Consider the following 9,978-nt stretch of genomic DNA (forward strand, 5'->3'; position numbering starts at 1 on the left):
CCAGATTGAATTAATTGGTTAACGTTCATTTCTATCAGAGTAATGGTGCTTTAACATCACCACTCTGATCCCATAACAAATGTTGGCATAGCCCAGCGGTTGCCATTGTAATTCCATGGGTGGAATGGCAGAACTGATTGGAAAATGGCCGATTCTGAGATATAAATAAAACAGATATTAATGGAAACCATCTGTTACACAGTGGAATACACTTATAAACTTTAAATAATTACACTTAATTGGTGCTGATTTGGTTATTCTAAGGAGATGGTAGTTTATAATGTGATATTGTTTACTGCAGTTTTCTCTGTTCGGCCAAGTGACAGACAAGTACTCTGCAAGACTTGCGTGAGCGGAGCGCAGATGGAGTATATGGAATCTGAGGGTAACTCTGCCCTGATAAAAGCTGCCCTTTGATGAAAGTACTGCCATCGGTGCCTCCTCCCAGGGCCTGTCTGAGCCTTTGCTCTAACATAACGTCATTCATACCTTCTAACCATAGATACAGACATGGTGGAGTCTTAGAAGAAATGGTTAAAGTGTGCTTTTTGACAAATCACTTTAGAAGTGCTTGATAGAAACAGCAGATATCCAATCAACTTTTCCCAAACAAGTGTTTTTAATTGCTTGGGGTGTTTTTTTTTACCTTCTGAAAAAAAAAAAAAAAACACAAATCCATAAAAGAGTAGAAGGAGATTCGTAAAATAAATCAAATCAAAACCAGTGGGAAACTCTCTCACTGTATCATATGTACTAAGGAGCTCACAATGTTTTTAACCTAAGACTACAAAGACGCCTTTCTGCCAAATATTTATAAAGTGACTTAGCAAGATCTTCATCAGGAGTGAAAAAAATAAACAATCTAAGCAATGATTTGATGCAAAAGGGGTGAAGAGTAAAACTGTTTGATGTAAGCTTGGCTCCTTTTATGTTTGTGGTAGTTCAGATGCTGATTGTTTCTTTTGTTCTTTTGGCTTCATGCATCCATTGAGTCTTCAAACTTAGACCACTTACATGCTTTCTGTTTGTCTGCAGTAGTTACTTCTTAAAAGTCAGGAAAGATACTGCATGCCCAGGTACATCCCACACAATCCCACTTAAAAGGAACATAGGTGCCCACTTTAACTATCCCTTTATGCAACACTCCTTGAGTTAAACCTCTCATTTTGGTTTGGACAACATACACATTTCCCTAAGTGAAACTAAAACATTCAATCGCATGAACCAGGTTGTTGTTTTTGGGGTTTTCTTCAACCACATGAAGTGTTGCAACGCGGCTCAGAGTTTACAGCATGAAGTTTAGATCTGGACTGAAAATTCAACTCAGAACTGTTTTGAATCATAAATAATACTCATGCCAATCCATGTATGATTACTGCATTTCTTTTTGTTTGTTTTTTTGTTTTCGGTGGTTCTGAGAAACAGTGATGAATTTGGTCTGTAATTATAATTGGGAAAGGAAAGTAGTACATTTTAACTGCCATGCAAGAAGGAGGACACATAAAAGTTGTACTTCTGGAAAAAAACAAAACATCAACTCTGATGCTGCAAAGCAGAACACAACAATAAAGGATGATTTGGTAACCAAAGCTAAGTCAGACGTGATTCTATTATTTTCCTACATATTGGGTTTGAACCTCAACAGCACAACTCACGCAACAACAAGATGAAAATTTATGATTAAGATTTTTGCTCTGTTTCTGAGGTTAAAAAATATTGCTTTTTAAAAAATGTGAAAATAAAGCTATCTTCAAAATGGATAAATGTCTGGGATAAAAGAACACTTTGGGGACATGAGTTCTCTTTCATGTTGGTGTAAATCGTATCTCTTGATTACTTCAAGACCTTTGGATGTGTTTGAGGTTCTGTTCGATTGATGAATTAAAATATGATTTAAAATTTTCCCCCCAAATATAATGTTCAAATTCCTGAACTATTTTACAGCCATTGCTAAATACCCAAGGATAACTGGAAATGTTGGATCAAAAATGCCATAAATATATATATTTATATGTTCTGTTACAGTACTTGTTGACTGCAGCTAAGTTTAGAACGTTCTGCTTTCTGTGCCCCAGTTGAGTGCTTATTTAGATGTCGGCCTTTTTACAAACAGGACAGAATGTAAGCAAAAGATTTGTTTTTGCAATGCACTGTTGCACTAAAACCACTGGAAAGTTCTTTAGCCTTGATACCAAAATTGCATTATTCCAACTGAGTGAACAGAACAGACCCGTCATAACTTTAAATGAGGGAAAGTCAAACCTGTGCAATATGTGAAAGTATTCCTTATGACATTTCATGGTTGTTGTCAAATAAATCTAAATTTACTAACATATGTCAAATCAAGGTACTTTACAAAAACAGATGAATATTCATACTTTATACAGATTCCACATACTCATCTCATACTCATACTCTTGATCCTCATTGTCGAACAATGCAGCTCACTTTGGTATTGCAGTTGGTATCCCAGCTGCTTCCCACTGGGCTGCAAGTGGCCGCAGTGTATAGACTCCACTTGTACAAAGATTGGAACTCCTGAAGAGCCCCACATAGGGCACAATGAGGGACACGATTGAATGCCTGCTCCAGGTCAACAAAACACATGTGGACTGGTTGGGCAAACCCCCAAGCACCCTTAAGCACCCCGCAGAGGGTGTAGAGCTGCTCCACTGCTCCATCACCTGAACCACACTGCTCCTCCTTAAGCCGAGGTTCGACTCTCAGCCCGATTCTGCTCTTAGCACCCAGGCACAGCCGTTACCGGGGAGGCTGAGGAGTGTGAGTCCCCTACAGTTGGAACACACCCTCCAGGACCATGCCCTCCTTCTTATGTAGGCGAACTGCCACTAAATACAATTTCCCAAGTAAGCTGTTTTTTCACAAGATTCAAAACTGTAACAGATCCAGCAAAGAGCATACGGAGGCAAACAATGTTCATAGTTCAAATGCCTCCCGATCGAATGAGGCTTTCAGGCGGTCTTTAAAGGGTGAGGAGGGTGATTGACATGTTTGATCGGCAGAGATGGGAAGTAACGAAGTACAAATACTTTGTTTCTGTACTCAAGTAGATTTTTCTGATATTTTTACTTTACTTTACTACTTATTTTTATGGCGACTTTTTACTTCTACTCCTTACATTTTTACACAAATATCTGTACTTTCTACTCCTTACATTTAAAAAAATTGTCTCGTTACTTTAGTTTTGAATCATTTCAATAAAGTTACCTTTATTATTTTTCACGTCATCAATACCAAATTCAATCTAATTGGATGGGAATCTACGTTGCATTTGACGCACCACTACAAGACGAACCAACAGATTCGGCGGATTTCGGCAAATCATTGCAGCTTGGTGGCGGTGGCGTTAGCATAGTAGCATGGACGACGAGATAATTGAAAATGAACACAATGGAGATCTAGTCCTATTGGCAGACATCCATTTAAAATGTAGGCAACGGCATGAAAAAAGTGGTTTCTACTTTTACTTTTATACTTTAAGTACATTTACAAGCTTGTACTTTGTAACTTTTACTTGAGTAAAGAAGTTTAATCAGTACTTCCACTTTTACCAGAGATTTTTTTAACACAAGTATCTGTACTTTTACTCAAGTATGGAAAGTAAGTACTTTTGCCATCTCTGTTGATCGGTAAAGAGCTTCTGAAAAGTTCCAACAGGAGAGCAGAATGTCAGAGTCAGGCTCAGTGTCCTCACAGCCAATCCCAGCCAACCCTTGGTGCACAACTGGATCAACAGCTGTAACACAGCTTTCCAGCATGGTTAAAAATAGTTTTAACCTGAAAAAAAGATTTGAAACTAAAAATAATTAATAAAAAGAAAATTCATTTAAAAACTGAAAAAAATTGATTTGAAATAGTGAAGAATGTTTTTTTTTTTTCTTTCTCCAAACATATCATATAAACATGGAGCATTGAAAATTGAACCACATGTTTAGTCACCATGGTACCCAAGTGAAAAGCTGTGAATATTTCGTTAGCCACCAACACCCCCGTACAAAAAAATTTTTTTTTGAAATTAATGTTATGTTAGGTTTTTCCCAGGTCACTCTTGTAAAAGACATTTCCAATCTATATAAGGCATATATGGTCAAATAAAACGTATATAAATTAAGCTTTTGCTTGTTAATCTGGGATGCAGTAAATTGTTCATATGACAAACGTGCCTCCTCCTGTCTGCTTTCTACTAGCACAGAACTGAATGTCCTACTACGTTATAAAACTAGACTATAAATGAGTAGAAAAAACAGCCAACAAAAGTATAAAAACCTTGAAAGACCAGAACAACTATTAAGAAGAACTCCTTCAGAAGATCATCAAAAGTCTGTCATGAGGACAAATATATTGGAGGCAAACTTGATTGAAACAACAGCTACAGGAGCAGATAGTAAAAAACTGTAGGTAGGAATGTACATATGGGGCGCCGTTTGCAAACATTAGGAACAATTATTATGGTTACTTAGCGCCTTGTAAGCGAAAAATAAGGTGTTATTTTTTTCTAAGTCATTTTTGCACTATGTCATTCATTCATTTATAAAAATCTTACTTTGTTAAATAAATATTTAGTTTGCAAATTAAATATTTATTAAAAAAAAAATTTATAGCTCCAAACCAAATATTTATTTTGTTAAATTAATATTTAGCTCAGAACTAAATATTTAAGTTGCAAATTGAATATTTAGTTTTTTAAATAAATATTTAGCTCCAAACTAAATATTTAGTTTGCAAACTAAATATTTAATTTGCAAACTAAATATTTTGTTTGCAAGCTAAATATTTAGTTTGCAAATTAAATATTTCGCAAACAAAATTTTTAATTTTTTAAAATAAATATTTAGCTCCAAACTAATTTATAAAAAAAAAAGTACAATTTTAATAAATGAATGAATGACATAGTGAAAAAATGACTTGGATAAAAGAAACCCCTTGTTTTTCTCTTAAAATACTCTAAATAACCATAAATATTGCTACTAATGTTTGACTGCTTAACTTTACAAATGGCGCCCGATATGTACACAAATAAAAACGAACACAGTGAACATGTTAACTGGGTTGCAGTTTAAATTAGAACAAATCCCAATAATTAGAATAACAGCTTTGTTGGTGGATGGGATGAAGGTGGTGAGGGATAAAACCCCCACTGATGCGTGCTGAGAGAAAGATGAGCCTCTACAGACTGATGTTGGCTGCATTTAAAAGAGAAGCTCTCGCATGTTCCTCAACTCTGCGGTTTTAGGCTTCAGTAACACTCACGATGAACAAATTATCTAAACTTCTCCTTCAACTGAAGGAAATCTTTTATCGAAGCGATGAGCCCCGGCGGACATGTTAAAGTTCTGGTTACACACATAAAACACATTTCTGTATTCCAAACAAACCAAGTATTTTATAGAAATTCACGGCGCTGGTAGACAAACACAGAGGCAGCGGTCTGTCTTTGTTTGACAGAATGACTGTGAAATGCTGTAGGCATCTGGGAGAGATGGTTTCAATGGTCTGCCCCAAACAATCAGAGATGGGTTGTTTTTCCTCTAATTAATAAGAACAACAGGAAATACTATAAACAATCTAAACTGAGACGTTCCAGGATGTTTCACATAAATGCGAAATTAAGGTTAATTCTGTCACAATCTTGTCACTTTAATGAAAGTAAAAACAATAGATTTTTTTTCCATTAAAGTAGATGCTATTATCTAAGATGACTAATGAAGTTTTATATTTTCTTTCTAGACGTCATTTAATTTGAGTTTTACAGAGACTTGTTGCTGTAAAAAATGTTTATTTGAAGGTAGCTCTTACAACCTGAATTACAGCCATTTACTGTGTGTATATTTTTTTCTGTCATAGAAAGTACTTCATGTTTGGTGCTTTTTGTGTTTTTGTGTGTTTCTTTCCTTGGCAAAGGAAGAGGTTGAGCTATTGCTGCCTTCAACTCCATTTTCTCCTGTTCCTTCTTTCTTTTGGAAAGTGCTGCTGGCTCAGTGCTGCGGTTTGTAATGTCTTACATCTGTTGTAGTTACATCTGGCTGTACGTTTCCAGGACCATCCAGGAGTGAGCAATCACCTGAGATATTGCTGGCAACACAATATTTGGCAATACCTGTTTTTATAAAAGTACAATTGATCCATCCATCCATCCATCCATCCATCCATCCATCCATCCATCCATCCATCCATCCATCCATCCATCCATCCATCCATCCATCCATCGAAAAATGGATGTAAAAAAATGTAAGTTTTAAACAGAAAATGATTATAAATACGATGTTTTATCTTCCTTCCTTCCTTCCTTCCTTCCTTCCTTCCTTCCTTCCTTCCTTCCTTCCTTCCTTCCTTCCTTCCTTCCTTCCTTCCTTCCTTCCTTCCTTCCTTCCTTCCTTCCTTCCTTCCTTCCTTCCTTCCTTCCTTCTAATTCTTGTTCTAGTTTTCTTCTTGTAAAAAGAGAGTGTTTACTCTCCACAGTCACCACATGCTTAGGGTGCTCAGGGTGAGGGTTTTTTAAAAAAGTCAGTATCTGCAAATCGATACAGACACACCCCTTTGAAATGGGGTCATCTGGCTTCCACAGGGGTGGACCCGTTCGCCCATTTCAAATTACATATTTTCTAAGCCAAAACAAGGCTTTGTTGGGCTACTGTATAAAGCCTCGCACTCGACGCTATTGCTGACACTTTAAATCGAAAAAGCTTCTTGGATGGGAAGCGAAACATCTTTAAACTTGGAAACAAAGTCCAGTGGATTGTTTTTAAACTTTTTTGGAATGGCTAATTAAAATTACACTTTTTTGGTTTCTCATGTGCCTTGTCTCTGAATGTGTCAGTGTCTAAAGATCTAACTAATGATCTAAAAATCAGTTGAAGAGCAAGTTAAGAAAAACATCTGAAAATATCTACAGAAACTATTTAGCACCGAAAACAAGACCAGTTAATAGATTTTGAATAAAGTCTGGCATTTTGGTGACTCAAGGGTTTTGCACAAACCCAAAGGCCGAATATCTGAAAACCGAAACCACTGAACAGTTTTTTTTTATTTTGATATTAATGCTGGTGAAGGGTTAAAGGAACTTTATTGAACTTATTCATGAAACCCGTTTTACATTGATGTTCTGGGTTGCACTGAGGTCAGTATAAGTTAGGACAAAAGAAAGCTACAGCTACTGGTATGAGGATGAAGAGGAGGAGGAATTTTATAATTACCTTTCTGTTGATGCTTATCTGATCTATTTGTTCTGCTGATCCATATGGTGTCAGTCCATCTCGCTATCCATTTCATATCGATGAGCCAAGAGATGAAAGCTTGGATTAGAAACAGAAATCTGAGTTTCTATCAGAACCGGGTAAATAAGGATGTGGTTAGTCTCACTAATTACCGGACCTGTTGCCAGAGAAAGGAAGAAAACTCAGAAAGCTGCTGCAACATGTGTTTTTCGTTGCAACCTTACTCCCCTCGTTTGTCTTAAGAGGTGACTCAGAAACAAGAAGTCAGAAGGTTACAGCTACACTTATCTCGGATCAGCTTAGTCTTGTTCTGCTTAGAATGAAGAACCGTGCTTTATGTTGACCCCAAACCAGCACCTGTAGAGGAACAAACTGTGCTCTTGTTCCTGGTGAGCTTTAGACACCCTGACATGGAGATAAGAATCCCAAAAATAGAGAGAGAGAGTTTTTAAAACAGTCAAGACTCGTCTTCATACTTTATGAGTCACTCTGGGTTTACCTTGAGTAAGATGGAAAAGGTGGGGGAGGGAAGTCCCTGGGGCAAAGTTTGAGGTGAGGACTGCAATTAGAATAGAACAAGGACACTGCTGTCCCTTGTTTTCACAAAAAAAAAAAAAAAAAAAAATCCAAGATTACAATAAGCAGAAATGAGGTTGAGATCCCCGGCTGAGACCCTGATGTGTTTTGGTTTCCTGGTCTGCCTGACAGCAGGGGTGATGCTTTCATCGGTCAGGTGGCACATGACAGCTAGAAGTGTGCAGTAAGGGTAATTTCATACCCATCAAGCCTGTGAACGCAGTTATTTGATGTACAGAGTGAGAATTGGACACAAGGAGCTCTTGTTTTGCTGTGGTTGTCTTCTTATCATGCAGAGAATCAGTTTACCTGCCAGGGACGCGTCTCTAGGACAGAGTCCAATTCACATAACAGCTGATGGCAATGAAAAGGGGTCCATTACCATATGTGAACAAGCGATCCAGTGATGTTGTTGAAAGGTAGCATGTAATTCAATGTTGGCTTGGATAACATGTGGTGCACTGAGCGGAGCATCTGTTTTAGGTATAAACATGGAGACAGGCCTCGCTGGTGCCCACAGTCCTCAGTGCAGCTGCCACATTACAGATAATGTTCCTGTTGTTTGTTCCTGATGATTAGATTCATTTTCCCGTAGCATTTGGGGGAAAATCCCTCATTAATGGACAAAAGGGGAAGTGCTGATGTAGGACTTTCACATGCTCATGCCGAATCACTAAATAACCACATATGTGTACAAACACACAATAAACTAGAATAAATATTCTGGCATGTTCTACAACTCTATCCAGACTCTCTACCAGGCCTCCACCAGGTGCTGGAAAAGGCTGGAAGTTTAATGAGATACTTTCAACTCAATTACTTTAAATGTTTTTTAAATGATTTTTATTCTATTTAAATAGAATGAAGTAAAATAGAAATAAAAAGAAAGTACTGTGCCTAAAGAGCAGCAGCTCACCCAGTTTATTGGGAGCAGCGATGGTCGTGTACTGTAGTCTAACAACTGTTAGGAGGAAATATCTGTGATAATGCTCCTTTGTGCGCCTCGGGTCATCTGTGATTAATGAGATCTCTGCCAAAGAGTCAAAGAAGGTCTTTATAACTACAAATATGAAGATATGATTATGTTTTTTGTTTCTAATAAAAGAAAATGAAAGTAATGAGGCTTTAAATAGCTTTTTTGGAGTTAGGAATTTGAAAAATAATGCTTTTGAAGCCATTTAAAAAAAAAAAAAAATAGACGTAAACCAGGGAACAATATTACAGAAAATAATATTTCTCAAAATAATTTAACTCATAGAAAGTAAACAACGTGTTGATTAAAGGCGGCCAGTTGTCAGTGAGAGCTGATGACAAGGAGAAGATGATGTTAGGAGCTTCTTTAGGTTACAAATGGTTGTTTAGGGACCCACACAAAATTAGAAAATCACATGAACCTTGACCCTTTGACTTCAATAAGCATTTTTCTTTAGCAACAATGTCATAGCATCAGTGGCTATACTCCATCATCTCTCCTCTCATTGTGCATTCAGGGTTTGCTGACCATTGCAGCTCTTCAACCAATCGGTGTCAGGTATGCCTATCTGAGGTCCCCTGCACGTCCCTGCAGTAAAAATGTCTCCTCACAGCAGAGCGTGTTTATGGACAATTGCTTTATTGGAGTAAGGTTTGTTAGACGGGAAGTAATGTAACGGTACTAGTGATTGATAAATATTTAGTAGGGATGCACGATATAATCGGCCCCCTATCGGTATCGGCCTGTATCAGCCTTAAAACTGAATATCGGACATCGGCCACCCCACCGATATTTAACCCGATATTTGATCAACTTCTGAGTTTCTAAAGTCTAAAAAAAAAAAAAAAATACTACTTCTTCTTCTTCCTCAAAAGCTTCTTTTTTACCGACTTAAAAGCTTCTAAAGATGAGGGAAAAAATATTGATACATTAAAATATCACAATATCTTCATATGCTGATATATTGCCATTTAAAAACACCATATCAATCTCTTTTACTAATGAAATATTGCTATATGTCATCGTTATGCTACGAAATCCCCCGAAAATTCACAAAATTTTGCCATATTTTTACATGTTGATATATTGATGCGGTATGGATCTATTTTACTAACAAAATCTCACAAGAATTAGCTAAATATCACGAGATTTTGTAACAGAACAATGAAATTTCACGAGATTTTTGAAAGTAAA

This window comes from Cyprinodon tularosa, unplaced genomic scaffold, assembly GCF_016077235.1.
Source record: "Cyprinodon tularosa strain WSP-4 unplaced genomic scaffold, ASM1607723v1 ctg142, whole genome shotgun sequence".
NCBI classification, from domain to species: Eukaryota; Metazoa; Chordata; class Actinopteri; order Cyprinodontiformes; family Cyprinodontidae; genus Cyprinodon; species Cyprinodon tularosa.